At 40.4% G+C, this 19,761-nt stretch overlaps 1 long non-coding RNA gene and 1 other non-coding gene across 3 annotated transcripts in view; both read left to right on the top strand.

The window, feature by feature from the left end:
• The window catches only part of LOC113621634 (uncharacterized), a 30,652-nt gene that overhangs the window by 5,890 nt on the left and 5,001 nt on the right, over positions 1 to 19,761 (top strand). The window contains exons 3-6 of one of the 2 annotated variants that reach the window (XR_003433242.1): positions 7,309 to 7,450; positions 7,765 to 7,901; positions 17,366 to 17,459; positions 18,975 to 19,086. This is a non-coding gene — a long non-coding RNA (uncharacterized LOC113621634). The remainder of the gene's footprint in view (positions 1 to 7,308; positions 7,451 to 7,764; positions 7,902 to 17,365; positions 17,460 to 18,974; positions 19,087 to 19,761) is intronic. The other variant, XR_003433243.1, reaches the window with a different exon arrangement.
• Positions 15,991 to 16,097, top strand: LOC113622477 (U6 spliceosomal RNA). Its single transcript, XR_003433522.1, has one exon. It is a non-coding gene; the product is annotated as a U6 spliceosomal RNA (small nuclear RNA).

The raw sequence follows: 19,761 nt of genomic DNA on the forward strand, positions 1-19,761 counted from the left end.
TTATAGTATATGATTCTTTTTATAGATTGTTGAATTCTATCTGCTAATATTTTGTTAAGAATTTTTGAATCTAAATTCATGAGGGATATTAATCTATAGTTTCTTTTTTTGTACTGTTTTGTCTGGTTTTGGTATCAGGGTAATACTAACTTCATAAAATGAATTAGGAAGTGTTTCCTTCTCTTCTATTTTCTAGAAGCTATTGTGTAGAATTGGTATTAATTTTTCTTTAAATGTTTGGTGGAATTCTCTAGTGAAATCATCTATGCCTGGAGATTTCTTTTATGGGATTTTTAAAAGTAGGAATTCAATTTCCTTAATAGTTATAGCACTATTCAAATTATCTATTTCATATTGGATAAGTTGTGGTAGTTTGTATTTTTTTTGAGGAATTGGTCCATTTTGTTCCAGTTGTTAAATTTATGTGTGTAGAGCTTATAGTGTTCCCCTACTATTTTTTTTTGATGTCTGAGCATCTGTAGTGATATTCCTTATTTCATCCATAATATTAGTAATTTGTGTCTTCTCTCTTTTTTCTTGGCAGTCTTACGAGAGATTTATCAGATTGATCTTTTCAAAGAATCAGCTCTTTGTTTCACTGATTTTCTCTACTGCTTTTGTTCTTACTGTGTTTTCTTAGATTTTACATTTGTCTATTTGGCACCCATTAATCACAGGGACAAACTAATGATTAAAGTTGTTTACATCTCCCTTGCAACCTAGCTTTTGCAGGCATGTGAAAATCATATTACAGACTGTTCAACCAATCCCAAGTCTATATGCCAACCACTTCCTTTATTTAACCCTCATACTCCAAGCCAATATTTTCCCTGCCCTAAATCACCCAGGGCCAAGTAGCAGATGACCAGGGACAGACCAAAGCCCACTAGAATTATTCAAATTAGTCAATCCTAAACTGTTTTCCTGCCCTGCTGTGTCTTTTCTGTGGAAACCCCAATAAAGATTGTGCCCCTCACTCCTTTCTGCCTCCTGACCAACACTGGTGCTTCCCCCATGGTCTTGCATAGTGTGCTATGCCTCCCCTTTGTAGGGGAACTGTGAGTAGTAACATTAAACTTTTCTTTCAATGGCATTAACTTCTCTATATCATCATTCAGTCAGTGATCAACTGAGACCTGTTAATCAGTTTTCAATTTCATTGATTTCTGCTCTTGTCTTCATTTTTTCCTTCCTTTTGCTTGCTTTGGGTTTATTTTGCTCTTCTTTTTCTAGATTCTTGAGGTAGGAGATTACATTATTGATTTGACATTTTTCTTCTTTTTTAACATATGCTACAAATTTTCCTCTCCACACTGCGGTAGCTGTGTCCCACAAATTTTGTTGTATTTTCATTTTCATCCAGTTCAATGTATTTTTTCCCTTGAAACTTCCTCTTTGACCAATGGATTATTTAGAAGTGTATTCTTTAGTTCCAAGTATTAAGAAATTTTCTTGTTATCTTTCTGTTATTGATGTGTAGTGATTCCATTGTGGCTAGAGAACACACTCTATATGACTCTTTTTGGTTGTTGTTGAGATTTGTTTTATTATTGAGGATATGCTCTATCTTGGTATATGTTCGGTGAGCACTCAAAAAGAATGTGTATTCTGCTGTTGTTTGGTGGAGTGTTATGTAATATTCATTAGATTTGTTAGTTGATGGTGTTATTGTAGATGTCTATATTTTTGCTGGTTGTGTGTCGAGTTGTCCTTTTAATTGCTGTGAGAAGGATACTGAGGTCTTCAACTGTAACTGTGGCTATGTTAGGGCTTAATGCTTAAGTCTGCCATTTTGTTTTGTTTTGCTCTCTGTTTGTTCTCTGTTTTTCATGTTTCCTTTTGCCTGCATTACTTGCTCCCTATGGGAACATTTTTAGTATTTCATTTTGATTTATTTATAGTGCTTTTGTATAAGTGTATTTATTTTTATTTTTGGCTGTGTTGGGTCTTCATTGCTGCATGCAGGCTTTGTCTAGTTGTGGCAAGTGGGGGCTACTCTTTGTTGCGGTGCGCAGGCTTCTCATTGAGGTGGCTTCTCTTGTTACAGAGCACAGGCTCTAGGTGCGTGGGCTTCAGTAGTTGTGGCACACAGGCTCTAGAGTGCAGGCTCAGTAGTTGTGGTGCATGGGCTTAGTTGCTCCGCAGCATGTGGGATCTTCCCAGACCGGGGATCAAATTTGTGTCCCCCGCATTGGCAGGTGGATTCTTAACCACTCTGCCACCCGGGAAGTCCTATAGTGCTTTTGAATGTATGTCTTCGTATAGCTTTTTCTTAGTAGTTGCTCTAGGTATTACATTTTATCCATAATTTGTCCCAGTCTACTGGTGTCATCATTTTACTAGTTCAAGTATAGAATCTTTAACTGTCCTTACCTCCTTTGACTCTCCCCCATTTATTATAATTGCCTTAAATATTTCCTCTACAAACACTTAGGACAATATCAGAAAGTGTTGTAATTTTTGCTTCAATTATCATAATTTAGGAAACTTAAGAGGAGAATGAAATCCTATTGTGTTTACCCATATTTTTTTCTTACTGTATTCTTTCTCCTTTCCTGATGTCCTAGGGTTCCTTCTTTTATATTGTTTTCTTTCTGCTTAGAGAACTTCCTTTAGTTATTTGTTTAGGTATGTCTGCTGGTGATAAATTTTCTTAGTTTTCCATTATCTGAGAATGTCTTGATGTCCCCTTCATTCCTGAATGACGTTTTTACTGGGTATAGGATTCTGGATTGATAGCACTTGAAAAATATTGTGCTACTTCCTTCTGACCTCCATGGTTCTGATGAGAAATCTGTTGTCATTCTAATTATTTTTCACCTATAGGTAAGGGTTTTTTTTGTGTTTTTTTCTTTTTTTGGTCTGGCTGCTTTTAAGATGTTTTCTTTGTCATTGTCAGAAGTTTATGATGTGTCTTGATGTGGATTTCTTTGGTTTTGTCCTGTTTGGAGTTTGCTCAGTTTCTTGAATTTGTAGGTTTATGTTTCTTGACAAATTTTGGAGATTTTCAGCTATTGTTTCTCCCAGTACCTTTTCACCCCCTCCCTCTTTCTCCTGTCCTTCTTGGACTCTGTCATGAATGTCGTATCTTTTGCTGTAGTCCCACCAGTCCTTGAGCCTTTTTTTTCTCTCCCTGTTCAGACTGGAGAATTTCTGTTGTTGTATCTTTGTGTTCACAGATACTTTCCTATGTCCACTCTGTCCATTCTTCCATTGAAACCATCCATTGAGTTTTTAAAATCAAAAGTTACTGTATTTTTAGTCCCAAACTTAGAATTGGTTCTTTATACCTTCGATGTCTTCACTGGACCTTCTGTTTCCATGCTGAGACTTTCTATTCTTTTGCATTTATTTCAAGCATGTTTGTAATGGCTCACAGAATTTTTATGACGGCTGCTTTAAAATCTTGGCCAGATAATTCTAATATCTCTGTTATTGTGGTATTGGCATCTGTTGGATTTCCTTTTCTCTCAAAAAATAGAAAATATGGCAAGTGTCTTTTTTGTTTTTTGTAACCTGGATATTTTCCTGAATGTTATGAGACTCTAGATCTTATTTAAACCTTCTGTTTTAGCTGGCTTTTTTTTTTTTGGACACTGTTCAGGCAGGAGAAGTGAGGGCAGTGCCAAGTTACTGCCAGGTATACGTAGAAGTCCAGTTTCCTTACACAGCTTCCATTGATACCTGAGGCGGGGGACTTCTCCTTACTGCTGGGCAGAAATGTGAGTGCAGCACCCTACTTGACCTTTTCTGACACCTCCCAAGTGGGGATGTTGGGGTACCCCCCAAAGCAGGAAATCTAGGCTGCACACGTGGCCTTTGCTGACATGGGTAAGGTAGGGCTACCGTTTTTTTCTGTGTTGTTTAGCTAGTCCAGAGCACTTCTTGTCTAGACGATTTTCTCCTTGCTGAGCTGCCTCTTTTTCTTGGTCCTTTGGCTAGAGAAAACAGGCTTTTATGGGGCTCTTTTGGTCTGTACTCGTTAGCATTTCTGGTTGCCAGTTTCTTCAGCTCTAAGAAAACTCAGGGAACTCACCACCATGTATTCCTCAGGAATTCCTGGGAATCCCAAGGTTCCTAGCCAGTCTCTCCTCTCTCTATCTTTCAGAGTCTTCTTATTTTTGTTTTATATATAAAGTCCAAGATTTTTAGTTGTACTTAGTGGGAGGAATAGGGAAAAATACATCTACTCCCATATTCCCAGTAGCAGAAGTTCCTATTATTATTACTTTTAAATGACGTTTGAGCTAGGTTGTAAAAAATAAATGGAGGAATAATTAATGCAGCTGGCAGAGAGCAGAATCTCAGAGAGAAGGAGCAGTGTGTATTAGAGCACAGGTGTATGAAACTGAAAGCTGGGATGCATGGCCTTGGTGAGAGCAGGAGACTGAAGAGTAGGGAAAGGTCACACTGGGGAAAGCCTTCCTATTGAGCTAAGGGTCTCAGCCTACTTTGCCTCCTCCATATTCTATCCCCATTCTCTTGTGTGGGTGACCTCCAGTAGGGGCCCCAGGAGGTAAAATCTGGCAATGAGACAGCCAAGTGAAATCTGGATTCTTTTTTTTTCTTAATTATTATTATTATTAATTTATTTATTTGGTTGCACCAGGTCTTAGTTGCTGGAGGTGGGCTCCTTAGTTGTGGCAGGCGGGCTCCTTAGTTGTGGCATGCAAACTCTTAGTTGCGGCATGCATGTGGGATCTAGTTCACAGAGCAGGGATCGAACCTGGGCCCCCTGCATTAGAAGGGCAGAATCTTAACCACTGCACTACCAGGGAAGTCCCAAAATCTGGATTCTTAAAGGGCTTCCTATCTGCCCTAGACACAGAAAGGAAGCCTGATGGAGGCTCCTGCCTCCCAGGAGCTGAGCTGGTGGACCCTGAGCTGGCGGACTGGAGCCAGCTGAGCTGAGCTGTGGACTGGAGCCAGGCCAGAACTGCTGGACCATGATTTCTCTTCCCCTCTCAAAAGCCTGGTACATCCATATACATACACAAGCCACAAGCCTGTACTTCATCATTGCATCTGTGGGCCACTAGAAACTGACCAGTGGTCAGAAGACTGCCTCTAAATTGGTGTGTGACCTTGAGCACATCATTTTCTCTTTCTGGGCCTCAACTTCCTCATCTATAAGATGGAAATAATGGTAATTCCTGGGCAGCTAGCTTCACAGGACTATTGTGAGGATTAAAGCTGAACTTATGGGCTTCCCTGGTGGCGCAGTGGTTGAGAGTCCACCTGCCGATGCAGGGGACACGGGTTCGTGCCCAGGTCTGGGAAGATCCCACATGCCGCGGAGCGGCTGGGCCCGTGAGCCATAGCCGCTGAGCCTGCGCGTCCGGAGCCTGTGCTCTGCAACGGGAGAGGCCACAACAGTGAGAGGCCCGCGTACTGCAAAAAAAAAAAAGCTGAACTTATGCCAAATGTCCATCCACTGATGAGTGGTTAAATAAAATACAATGGAATAGTATTCAGCAGTAAAAAGAAATGAAGTACTGATGCACATTACAACATGGACGAACCTTGAAAACATTACGCTAAGTGAAAGAAGCCAGACACAAAGGCACACATTTTATGATTTCCCTTTACATGAAATAATCAGAATAGGCAAATCTATAGAGACAGAAAGTAGATTAGTGGTTGCCTGGGGATAGGAGGGAGGCAGGGAAGAGTAGGACTGCTTATGAGTACTGGGTTTCATGTGCAGGTGATGAAGATGCTCTGAGATTGATTGTGATGATGGTTGCCCAACTCTGTGAATGTACTAAAAACCATTGACTTGTACACTTTAAACAAGTGAATTGTATGGTTTATGAATTATTTCCCAATAAAGCCATTTTTAAAAACAAAAAGATGAACTAATAACCACAATTACATTAAAATCATAATAATACTCGTAGCTGACTTTTAGTCAGCATTTACCATATGCTTGGCACTTTCCCAAGCACTTCCTACATATTATTTAATTCTTACAAAAACCCTGTTGGTAGATATTGTTATCCTTATTTTATTTATTTATTATTTTTGGCTGCATTGGATCTTCGTTGCTGCACACGGTCTTTAGTTGGGGGCTACTTTAGTTGGGGCGAGCGGGGGCTACTCTTTGTTGCGGTGCACGGGCTTCTCATTGCGGTGGCTTCTCTTGTTGCGGAGCACCAGCTCTAGGCACACAGGCTTCAGTAGTTGTGGCTCAGGGCCTCTAGAGCGCAGGCTTACTAGTTGTGGCACAGAAGCTTATTTGCTCTGTGGCATGTGGGATCTTCCCGGACCAGGGCTTGAACCCGCATCCCCAGCGTTGGCAGGCAGATTCTTAACCACTGCGCCACCAGGGAAGCCCTATCCTTATTTTATAATTGAAGAAATTGAAGCTCAGAGAGAGACCAGTGCACCTCTTTCACTCAGTGACATGTGTCACCACAGACCAGGGGCAGCCCAGCTGCTGAGACCCCTCTGGGCAACCCCAGATACTAGAAATGATTGGGCCTGCACACACTTTAGGCCCACATACGGCCTCAGCTCCCTTCAGGCCACAGGTGTGGAATCCTGGGGATTTCCATTCATTTCACAAGTATTTATTGAATACCTACTCACTAAACAGGCATCTATGAGAAGCGGGATGGAGTAGTAGTTAAGAACTAGATTGCCTGGGGACTTCCCTGCCGATCCAGTGGTTAAGACTCTGCGCTCCCAATGCAGGGGGTGTGGATTCAATCCTTGGTCGGGGAACTAAGATCTCTCATGCCACATGCCACATGGCGTGGGCGCAAAAGAAAAAAAAAAAAGCTAGACTGCCTGGGTTCAAATCTCAGCTGTCCACTTATTACCTTTATAACCTTGGCATATATTATGTTCCTTAACTTCTCTGAACCTAAATGAACATAGTAATGGAGTAATAATAGCCACCTCATACCTATAACTCAAAATTACATGTTATGTATATAAAACACTTAGGACAATACATGATACATACAAAAGTGCCAGATGTGGTTACTACCATTATCATGTGCCAGGCACTCTGATGTGAGGCACTGGGGAAAGAGTGTTGAATAAGATATAGTCTCTATCTTCATGAATATTATAACCTACCTTATTTATGAATTTATAAATAAACTCTAGTCCTTCAGGGAGAAAGGAGCTATATTAATTACAATTAGGTTTGGCTGTAAGTTGTAGAAAATCTAAAATAACAGTACCTTACAAAAGCTAAGTTTATTTCTCCTTCGCAGAAAAGGCCAGAGACAGGCAATTCAAGGCTGGTAGTGTGGGTTTTACAAAGTTGTCAGCTTCTTTTTTCTTCCCCATCTTCAGCATGTGAATTCCACCTCACAGTCAAAATTGCCTGCTAAATTTCCAGATATTCTGCCTGCATTTAAACCAGCAGGAAAGAGGAAAGGACAAAGAATTGGACTTTCCACGCTTTAAGAAAACTTTCTGGGTGTTGCCCATCAAGGTACACACAGGGATGATGTAAGAAATGACTTGCTGTCTGTGATGGCTAACTTTATGTGTCAACTTGACTAGACCACATGGTGCCCCGATATTTGATCAAACATTCTGAGTGTATCTGTGAGGGTGTTTTGGAGGTGATTAACATTTGAATCAGTTGATTGAATAAAGCAGATTGCCCTCCCTAATGTGGGAGGGCCTCATCCAATCAGTTGAAAGCCTGACTAGACCCAAAAGGCTGACCCTCCCCTGACTAAGAGAGAATTCATTCTGCCTGACTGCCTTCAAACTGGGACACCTGTTTTTTCCTGCCTTCAGACTTAAACTGAAACATCAGATCTTCCTGGATCTGGAGCCTGCCAGCCTTCAGATTGGAACTACATCATTGGCTCCCCTGGGTCTCCAGCTTGCCAATTCACCCTGCAGATCTTGGGACTTGTCAGCCTCCATATAGTGTGAGCCAATTCCTTATAATCTCTCTCCCTCTCCCTCTCTCTCTCTCCCTCCCTCTCTCTCCCTCTCTCTCTCTCTCTCTATATATATATATATATATGATAGATATAGATAGATGTAGATATAGAGATAGGTATATGGATATATATATATATCTAGATATAGATATTCTATTGGTTCTGTTTCTTTGGAGAACCCTAATGCAGTACTCATCTGTAGAGAATGTGGTTATTATCAAACAGCCTCTGGCAGTTGGCTCCTTCATGCTGCACAGACCCACTTTACTTGGGGTCATACTATCCCATAGTAGCTTGCGTCAGGTGACTGAGAGAGTGGGACTATAAAGGCCCGACAATTTGGGTCCAACAAGGTACACTCTGACAGGCAGTAAGTGATACAGAGCTCCCCACTGAGTTGCCTGCAGCTTCACAGTTTGACTTCTTTCTCTGCCCAGTCCTGTTTCTGCACCCTTCTTCTCATAGCTGTTCATTTGTAATGAGTATCTAGCACCCCAAATTCCTTCTCAGCTTCTGACTCCGAAGAACCCGACCTGAAAAACCTATATTACATTACCTCAGCCACAGAAGGTAGGAAGCTGGGAAATATAGTCTTTATTCCAGATGGCCTTGTGCCCATTGAAAAACAGGGAGTTCCACTACTTGTGAAAAAGGGGATGTTGTAGTAGCTCAGGGGGGCCCAGGGGGGCCCAATGTGGAGTCAAAGGTTCGTAAAGGAGAAGAGCCTCCCTGAACAGGTAAAGAAGGTTTCAGGCACTTGGAAAACATAGATTTTTGCCTTGCCACAGCCAAATGAAGTATTTCTGGTTCTGGTTTCCAGTGATGGCAGATAAGTTCAGTCAGACTAACCTTTCATGAATAACAATTACAAAATTTGGGGGAAAATTTTTTTTTAATTATTTGAAGGCACTGGAGAGTGACCAAAAGTAAGCAAAACTGGAGGTAAGTAACCTTGGAAAACAACTGCAACTGGTGAGATTTGTCAATCTGTGGCATTTTGCTGAGAGCATTCCCCAACCTGCAAGCAGCTCTGGTGGGGAAAAGACACAGCTTTACTGCCTTGAGGTGTTAGAGATTAGAGTTTGGGGCTGGCAGAACAGCCAGAGTTAGAGGAGAAATCCTGGAAAGCAGAGAATAGCAGGGCGGGGGATCCCCAATATTTGCATAAAATAATCCCCCCCAATCCTTGTTTGACTGCTAACCTACACATGCATAGGGTTAACACCAGGCAGCCCAGTTTAAAAAAAGCGGGCTTCCATGGTGGCGCAGTGGTTGAGAGTCCGCCTGCCGATGCAGGGGACGCGGGTTCGTGCCCTGGTCCGGGAAGATCCCACATACCACGGAGCGGCTGGGCCCGTGAGCCATGGCCGCTGAGCCTGCGCGTCTGGAGCCTGTGCTTCGCAACGCGAGAGGCCACAACAGTGATGAGGCCTGCGTACCACAAAAAAAAAAGCAACAGCTAGAAGGTGAAAGAACTGGGTGAGGATATCAGCTTTTGCCTGCTGGAGAGAGGATTTGGAGTTGAAGTCTAGCCAAGCTAGCTTCCTGCAAGAACAAAAACCATTCTTCAAAGGAACATAACAGAATCTAGAATCCTGGGACATATCATTCTTAATGTCTAGTATCTAACAAAAATAGTGGGCAAGTGAAGAAACAGGAAATGTTATAAGTCAGTCAACAAAATCCCCAAGATGACTCAGATGTTAATTTAATTCAGCTGTTATTAAGTTTCAAAGACATAAAGGAAATGTATGCAAATGCAATACCACTACATAGCTACTAAAATAGCTAAAATTAAAAAGACAATATGTTAAGTGTTGGTGAGGATGTAGAGCAACTGGCACTAATATACATTGCTGGTTGGAGTGTAAAATGGTATAAGCATTTTCAGAAAAGTGTTGGTAGTTTCTTGTAAAATTATACTTACCACATGACCCATCCATTCCACTCCTATATTTATCCAAGAGAGCTTTTATTTGAGAAACAAATGTTTACAAAATAGCCTGTACATGAATGTTCACAGAATCTTAATTCATAAGAGCCCCAAACTGAAAACAACACAAATGTACATCAATAAGTGAATGGATTAACAAATTGTGGTATATTCATACAGTGGAATACTACTCAGCAATTACAAGTAACAAACTTTTTTTTAAGTTTTTTAAAATCTTTATTTATTTATTTGGCTGCGTCGGGTCTTAGTTGCGGCAGGCGGACTCCTTAGTTGCGGCTCACAGGCTCCTTAGTTGCAGCTCGCCAGCTCCTTAGTTGTGGCATGCAAACTCTTAGTTGCGGCATGCATGTGGGATCTAGTTCCTGTACCAAGGATCGAACGTGGGCCCCCTACATTGAGAGTGTGGGGTCTTAACCACTGTGCCACCAGGGAAGTCCCAGTAACAAACTTCTGATCCATAAAATATGTATGAACCTCAAAAACATGATGCTGAACAAAAAAAGCCACACATAAAAAAAGTACATGTTGTATTATCCTACTTACATGAAATTCTAAAACGAAATACTAATCTTCATTAATACAAAGCAGATCTATGGTTGCTTGGGGCCAGGGCAGTAGAGAGACTGGCTGCAAAGGGTCATGAGATAAATTTTTGAGGTGATGAAAATGTTCTATGTATTGATTGTAATGATGATTACATCAGTGTATACATTTTCAAAACTCATCAAACTGTAACTTAAAATGGGTTCATTTTCTTATATGCAAGTTATATCTCAATAAAGTTTATTTTAATTAAAAAAACAAAATAAAGACAATTTCAGATCAATAAAAACAGAAAATCATCACCACCAGATCTGTACTACAAGAAATGCTAAGGAAAGTTCTTCAGACTAAAGGAAAATGACACCAAATCATCCACAGGAAGGGAGATCACCAAAAATAATAAATATGTCAGTATTGTAGGCGGAATAATGACCCATTAAAGACATCCCTGACCTAAACTCCAGAATCTATGAATATGATAGGTTACAAAGGAGAATTAAGATTGAAGATGGAATTAAGGTTGCTGATCAGCTGACCTTGAGATGGAGAGATTATCCTGGATTATGTGACCCAATGTAGTCACAGATGTCCTTATAAGTGGAGGAAGGAGGCAGAAGAGTCAGTGTCAGAGAGCAGATGGCCTCTAGAAGCTGGAAAATGCAAGGAAACAGATTCTGCCCTAGAGCCTCTAGAAAAGAATGCAACCCTTCTGGCACCTTGACATTAGCCTAATGAGACCCATTTCAGACCTCTGACCTCCAAAACTGTAAGGTAATAAGCTTGTGCTGTTTTACACCACTAAGTTTGGTAACAAATTTGTGTTGTTTTACATCATTAAATTTGGTAATTTGTTACAGTGGCCATAGGAAACTAATACTGTTGGTTATTATAAAAGTCTGGCTTAAAAAATTTCTTTTCTTCTCTTAGTTTCTTTAACATGCATATGACATGTTAAAACAAACATTATAGGGCTTCCCTGGTGGCGCAGTGGTTAAGAATCCGCCTGCCAACGCAGGGGACACAACTACCCCAAAAAAAGAAAAAAAAAAAAAGGGCTTTCCTGGTGGTGCAGTGGTTGGGAGTCTGCCTGCCAATGCAGGGGACACCGGTTTGAGCCCTGGTCTGGGAAGATCCCACATGCCGCAGAACAACTAAACCCATGCGCCACAACTACTGAGCCTGTGCTCTAGAGCCTGCGACCCACAACTGCTGAGCCCATGTGCCACAACTGCTGAAGCCCGCGTGCCTAGAGCCCGTGCTCCACATCAGGAGAAGCCACCACAATGAGAAGCCTGTGCACTGCAATGAAGAGTGGCCCCCGCTTGTCGCAGCTAGAGAAAGCCTGCACGCAGCAACAAAGACCCAACTCAGCCATAAATTAATTAATTAATTAATTTAAAAAAAGATGTTAAAAAAACAAGAAAAGAAAAACTCAGTACTATCTCAGGCAAATAACATTCAAATCTTCTTTTTTTAAAAAAATATATTTATTTATTATTGGCTGCATTGGGTCTTAGTTGTGGTGCCCAGGCTTCTCATTGCGGCCTCTCTTGTAGTGGAGCACAGGCTCTAGGCACGTGGGCTTCAGTAGTTGTGGCACGTGGGCTCAGTAGTTATGGCTCGCGGGCTCTAGAGCACAGGCTCAGTAGTTGTAGCACACAGGCTTAGTTGCTTCGCAGCATGTGGGATCTTCCCAGACCAGGGCTCGAATCCGTGTGCCCTGCATTGGCAGGTGGATTCTTGACCACTGTGCTGCCAGGAAAGTCCCCGTTGAAATCTTTTGACCTGAATCTCTTGCCTCACCCAGCATACTAAAAAATTGACAGTGGTCCTAGTGCCTTTCCTATCAAATCTAAAATTTGATCTTCCTTCAATCTTAGAATGTCTTTACTTTGGTGCCCCCACTTTAAGCAAGCCAGTATGCTTTTTTTTAATCCCACCATTCCTTGCTTCCAAGGCCATTTTATATATCCTATGATGTCCCTACCCTCTTGGCCAATTGTTACTAGCCAAATGCACAAATCAGGTCTCCCTGAGAAGTTCTTTCCAAACTTAGTCCCCATCCCATTCAGATGATATATTTATTTGTTTTCAAATGTATGTGTATCTTGTTTTCAGCACCAAACTGTATATTCCTAAGATACGTTGGCATCTGCTCAGGGGCTCCCCATGCTGGACTCAAGAAAAAATTCAGTTATTATCTAAGCCAGGGGATTCCAATCAACTGGTCAAGTTTAAGACATGATTAGTTGAAGCTACTGATGGTCACACTCTTGAAAACACGTTTCTCTTTAATACGTTTCCTTAGTTCTTGCACATGAGCTCTCATTTATTCCTCCTATAGAACCATTTATTTGTGATATATTAGTATAACTGTGTGCTCAAATAAGTTTGGAAAACAATACTTGCTCTATATCATGTCCTTTTAAAAATGTTGATAAATAACAATATATGTTTCATATAATAAAAAAAAAAGAAAAACTCAGAAATGAGGTGACAGGTCTCAGGAAAGAGAAATGAAAGAAAAAAAATCATTTTAGAAATGAAGACCAAACTAGAAAGTACACAACAGCAAATAAACACAATAGATAATGCCTTAAATAAAATGGAAAAGAAAAAATTTTAAATCAAAAAGAAATGAAGAAAGGTAAAAAGGATTTGAAACACAATGACCAATACTGAAAATAGGCAAAGAAGACTAAAATATAGATAGATAGACAGTTAGATAGATAGAGAGATAGATAGAGTCCCTGAAGAAGAAAAAAAAAAAAAGGGAACAGAACAAACACTAAAAACTATTGAAGAAAATTTTCCTGAAATAAAGAAAAATTTGAAGCTACACATTCAAAGATCATACTTCAAAGCTGAGAATATAGTCCCCAAATGACCAGCACCAAGACATTCTAATAAAATGACTGAACTTTAAAGAAAAAAATACTTTGGCCATCTAAAAAAATATACAACACATGACTTAGAAGGGAAGATTAGATTATCATTAGACTTTTCAAATACTTTATGAATGAAGTAACATATTTAAGAGACTCAAGAAAGTAAAGTGTGAACCTAGCAAAAGACTTAATAAGTATAAAGGACACAAACTTATCAACATGTAAGATCTCAGAGAATACTGTTCCCAAGGGCTTTTCCTGGGGAATCTAGTAGAAAACTAACTTCAGATAACCAAAATGAGTAGAGTGACTTAAGGACTGGAGGTGAATATTATAAGATTACTTGTAGAACTAAAACTACATAGGGGCTAAGAAGAAAAAAGAGTATAGCATATCATGACTATATGCCCTGACAGTGTAGATTCACTACAAAGTTGTTTAATGAGGTGGAGAATGGCAACTGCATTTGCAAAATACTTTTTTAATGTTTTCAGTAATCATATTGGTGGTAGTATTAATATTGTTATTCTGAGAGTGCTTTGTGTATGAGATAAAAGAAATGAGTAATTATGGAATATTCTATCATCTCCTGTGTCCTTAAAAACTAAGATTCTCAGTATGGAAGAAAGGAGCCAGAGAAGAGATTAAGTAAAAGTTCTTGAGTCTTTAATTTGAATTGAAAGTATCACTATGTACTCCTGAATTGTTTTAGTGTGTGTATGTGTGTGTACTATATATATAGTCTATCCACTGAATCTGTAGTTCTGTCCACTGAAAAGGCCTGGCGGTGGTCTTGAAATATAATTTCTTACTTAAAAAACTGAAGGCTTCTTAGAGAAATGGTTGATTGCAGTCTGGGGCAAGAAGTATAGAAGATGACCCAGGAATATTTTGTCAAACCAAACAGAAGGAAAGCTATCAAAGATTACTAGAGTCGGGACCTCCTTGGTGGCACAGTGGTTAAGAATCTGCCTGCCAATGCAGGGGACACGGGTTCGAGCCCTGGTCTGGGAAGATCCCACATGCCGTGGAGCAACTAAGCCCGTGCACCACAACTACTGAGCCTGCGCTCTAGAGCCCACAAGCCACAACTACTGAGCCCACGCGCTACAACTACTGAAGCCCGCTTGCCTGGAGCCCATGCTCCGCAACAAGAGAAGCCACCGCAATGAGAAGCCCATGCACCGCAACAAGGAGTAGCCCCTGCTCACCGCAACTAGAGAAAGCCCAAAAGCCCACGCGCAGCAAAGAAGACCCAACGCAGCCAAAAAAAAAAAAAAAAGATTACTAGAGTCAGGTCAAAAGAACCAAGGAGCCAGTATAATGAGACTCCACTGGCCAAAGTTGGGGCACTTGGCAGTTCAATAATGACAACAATTCTAATTGATGATTGAAACCCATCAAATATATATAAATCCATAGGTTCATAATGATATATATTTTTTTCACAGTGGTATTTTTTAAAGTGGTCAACTTTGGAGGATGATAGGGATTCAATTCATTATCTTCAAAACTGGTGAAAAAAGAAACATTTATTCTGCCTTTCCTATGTGAACTGTACCCTCAGAAACCAAATAGTAGGTAAGAGGATGTTTCTCTTTATGAAAGTATTTCAATGAATAAATAAAATTGTAGAATTAATGGCATCCTCAACGAATAAATGGCCACCGGCAATAAACATCAACACCTGAAAAAAATTGTAAGCATAGAGACTGTATTTATATGCTTCTTAGAGTCTTGCCGAAGTGATCAAATCTGAGTCTGATTCAGCCTCTGGATCCAGCTGCCAATTTGCAGGAAATATTGAGAACACAGGACCATTCAGAACTGCATTATGAGTACGTAATCAGCAAAATCAAGACTGTGATAAACTCTATACTTCAAATGGCCCAGGTTGTTCAACAAATAAATTGTAAGGAATTAAGAAAGGGATGAAGGGGGGACTTTAAATTAAGAGACTTGAAAAGACATCAAATGTACTAAGTGAAGTAAGTCAGACAGAGAAAGACAAATATCATATGATATCACTCGTTTAGAATCTAATTTTTAAAAAAATGACACAAGTGAACTTATTTATAAAACAGAAACAGACTTACAGCTATCGAAAACAAACATGGTTACCAAAGGGGAGACGTGTGGGGGAGGGGTAAATCAGGAGCTTGGGATTAACATATACATACTATGTTGGTTGTCTAAGAAAACCAACAAAGACCCACTGTATAGCACAGGGAACTCTACTCAGTATTCTGTGATCAGCTATATGAGAAGAGAATCTGAAAAAGAATAAATATATGTATATGTATAAGTGAATCACTTTGCTGTACACCTGAAACTAACACAACATTGTAAATCAACTACACTCCAATAAAATAAAATAAAAAGACATCAAATGTTTTCAAGTGGACAAGACTATAGTATCTGAGGATGTCCATTTGGATGATAAAGATATAAAATAAAATACAAAGAAGTGAATACTGTAATCAGGAAATGGTTGCTTATCAGCAGAGGAAGGGGATTATAATTGGGATGGGGCACATGGACAGGACTTCTGGGTGGGTTCTAGTTCTTAACATGGCAGTGGTTATAGGAGTGTTTGCCTTAGAATAATTCATTAAGCCTTACATTTTTTTGTGTGTTTTCTACACTTGTGCTTTATTTTACAATGAATACTTTTTAAAAGAATAGCAAGGTGCTCGCTTCGGCAGCACATATACTAAAATGGGAACGATACAGAGAAGATTAGCATGGCCCCTGCACAAGGATGACACACAAATTTGTGAAGCGTTCCATATTTTTTGATGATCCATGTACAAAAAAAAAAAAAAAGAATAGTAAGGCAGTATTATGAACAAACTCATGCCAATAAATTCAACAACTTAATTGAAACAAATTCTTTGAAAAACACAACTTACCAAAACTAACTCAAAATGAAATTAAAAGTTGGAATAGCTCTATATGTATCACAGAAATTGAATTTGTTATCAAAAACCTCCCCACAAGGAAAACTCCAAGCCCGTATTATTTCACTGATGAATTCTATCAAATACTGAACAATGCTACCAATCTTACACAGATGCTTTCAGAAGACAAAGAAGGAGGAAACAATTATAAATTCTTTTAAGAGGACAGCATAATCCTGATACTAAATTAAAAAAAATTTATCAGAAAATTGAATAGTTATATTTTATTATATTGAGGAATTACTAATTTTAGGTGCCATAATGGTAATAAAATTCCTTATCTTTTAGAGGTACAAACTAAAACATTACAAATGAACTGGAATCATATCTAGTTTTGCTTCAAAATAATCTTGGTTAGGGGGAGAGTAGCTGAGGGAATAAATAAACCAAGATTGGCCAGAGTTGATAATTACTGAAGCTGGGTGATGGATGCATGGAAATTCATTATACTATGTTCTCTACTATGGTTTACACTCAAGATTTTTTATAATATAAAACAAAAATAACTACAAATGATTAAAAGACATTAAATAAATAAAAGCTATAAGTTCACAACAATAATTTATTTATTTATTTTCCGTACGCGGGCCTCTCACTGTTGTGGCCTCTCCCGTTGCGGAGCACAGGCTCCGGATGCGCAGGCTCAGTGGCCATGGTTCACGGGCCCAGCTGCTCCGCGGCATGTGGGATCTTCCCGGACTGGGGCACGAACCTGTGTCCCCTGCATCAGCAGGCGGACTGTCAACCACTGCGCCACCAGGGAAGCCCCACAACAATAATTTAAAGAGAAAGTGAAACAAAACAAAATCATTAAACACCAAGTTGCTAGGACATCAACTTACTACTTTGAAAGGGATAAATAAGGGAAGAGATTTAAGCATTTATCTTGCCATTCTGGTCTGAACTTTATTTCAGGGTAACCAGATGGTCCTGGAGGATGTGAAAATGTTTTTCTGTACAAAATTAGAACTAACAAAAGAAAAAATAATAGCATTAGGAAATCATCATTTTGTAATTGCTAGTGAAATAACCAATTAATAAAATGGTCATTAATGGATGGTAAAACAATTTGGTGAAAAGTTGACAGGGAACTTTATGATGCAGGATCAGCCTATCACCACCTGAAAATGGAAGAAGCCTGGGACCTGAAATGGGCAGTGAAGGAGAGCTGTACAACCAAGAATACCTGTGCTCCTGTGTAAGTGAAAAATAAATCTTTATTGTGTTAAATTACTGTAATATGGGGCAATTCATTATAAAGGCTGGCTTACTATTTATATATATTAAAACACATAAGTACATAATTATTTATATTTTCAAAGATACATATATATCCAAACACATACTGAACACATTAACGTGTATACCTGGGTCAGGGAGAGGAATGACAATAGGGATCAGGGATTAAAAAAAGATCAAACAAAAAGAGACTTAGTATCAACAGATGATGAGAGTTTACCCCGCTCTGAGGAGAATGGTTTAACTATTAAGGAATAAAAAGATAATAATTTAAAAGAGAGACAACTAATCTACCCTTTCTAGAGAGAGCCCAGGCTAGTTAGCTGGTAATTATCTTCTGCCTTGAGGCGGAGCACAGAATGGTCGTGGAGAGGAGGCAGTGTTGAAGATAGAGCCTGTTAGAACCCTCCACCATGTTCACCAGGGACGTCTCAGTCCTGAAAAGTTCCCTAAACTGAGAACTTCTCCCAAGTCTGACCTTCACTCTCAGCTCTCCTTGGCAGTGAAGATGCAGGAGGCATTTGCCATTCTCCAGACATGGGGCCTGGGCCTGGCTAGCTCCCCTTGGCACCATCTCTCACTCCAGGCCAAAGGAGGCTAGGCAAAGCATAGAGGCTCCTTCTGGGTGTGGATGCATCCTCCTGCCCACGCTCCATCTCTGCTTGTGGAAGGCTGAATAGTGGTCCTTCCTCCAAAGATGTTCAAGTCCTAATCCCCAGAATCTGAGAATATTTTACCTTATATGGCAAAAAGGACTTGGAAGATATGGTTAAATTAGGGATCTTGAGATGGGGAGATGATCCTGGATTACCCCAGTGGGCCCAATGTAAGCACAAGGATATCTGATCACAAAGTAATCCTCCTAAGAGGAGACAGAATTAGAGAAAGATGTAAGAATGGAAGCAGAGGTCAGAGAGGAGAAATACTATGCTGCTAGCTTTGAAGATGGAGGAAGGGGCCATGAGCCAAGGAATGCAAACGGCCTCCAGAAGCTAGAAAAGGCAAATAAATGGATTGCCCCCTAGAGTCTCCAGAAGAGACTCCAGAAGAGACCTGCCAACACCTTAACTTTTAACTTAACCCAATGAAATTGATTTCGGACTTGTGACCTCCAGAACTGTAAGATAACACATTTGTGTTGTTTTAAGCCGTTAAGTTTGTCACAGCAGCAATAGGAAATATGTACACTGGCCCTGCTGCTGGGCAGCATAACCTGTTCTCCTAGAAGCGTAAGGTCTGTGAGAGAGGGGAGTGGGGAATCAGAAAAGACTTCCTGGAAGCCCCTGCAGTCAGACTGACGTAGGTTCCTACCATAGTTCACTTATGATCTGTTAATAATGCATTGTTTACAGTGTTGCTAAGAATTAAATGGAATAATACTTTAAATTACCTATTACTACCTAATTAACCACTTTTTAAATTATAAGTCACATCTCTTCGTGGGTTTACATTCATTCCTCCATTCATTCAACAGGTATCACTGAACATCCAGTATGTGCCTGGCACCATGCACAGAGTGAGCCTGCATCCAGTGCAAGATCCAAGCATTTCTCACCTAAGCTGCCACTGAGCTTCCAGTCAGTCCAGTGCGCAAGTTCACCACCCCATCCTAAATGCAGGCTCTTACACTTGCCCGTTCACATGGTCTCATCTCCTTGGTGGACTCATCCCAGCCAGCACCACCCCTTATACTCCCAGGCACTGTTTCTGCAGCTGCCAGGAGCTCTGTCATCTCTGCCTTTACCCCGAGCCCTGACAAGTCCCCAGCCCACTTGGAGGATAGTATGCTCCCTCTGATCATATCTTCAAGCCTCCATTTTCATCCCATTCTCTTTTGTCTCTCTGCATCTTTCTCCCTTTTCACCCTTTTCTTCTTTGAGCTCCTAAACAGGTCCTCCTCATAACCCGGAAAGGTCTAAACTAACAGGAGAGCTAAGCCTTAAACAGTCAGTCCAGAGGCAGGTAGGAGGGACCAAGAATGTGTGCTTGCCAAGGGTTCCTGGGCCTCTCTAGTAGTGAAATGGAGTCTAAGGTATTGAGACGGGATGTCCAGGCTACCTGGAGTTCCCAGGCAGCCCCACTCACCCACCTCTGCAACCCCTCAATACCCTCAGATGCCAGTCCAACTGAGCTGTAATCCCCTGACTTTGGAGCTCCCCATCTCCACAGGACCCAACTGGATTTCTTTATCTCTCATCTCCCACCCCTATCCCCTGCTTCTCACGTCCAGGTCTGGAATGTTGAATTCTGCCCCCATGATG

The sequence above is a fragment of the Aethalodelphis obliquidens genome, unplaced genomic scaffold (genome assembly GCF_003676395.1).
Source record: "Aethalodelphis obliquidens isolate GAN/ISIS:26980383/991018 unplaced genomic scaffold, ASM367639v1 scaffold9, whole genome shotgun sequence".
Lineage (NCBI taxonomy): Eukaryota > Metazoa > Chordata > Mammalia > Artiodactyla > Delphinidae > Aethalodelphis > Aethalodelphis obliquidens.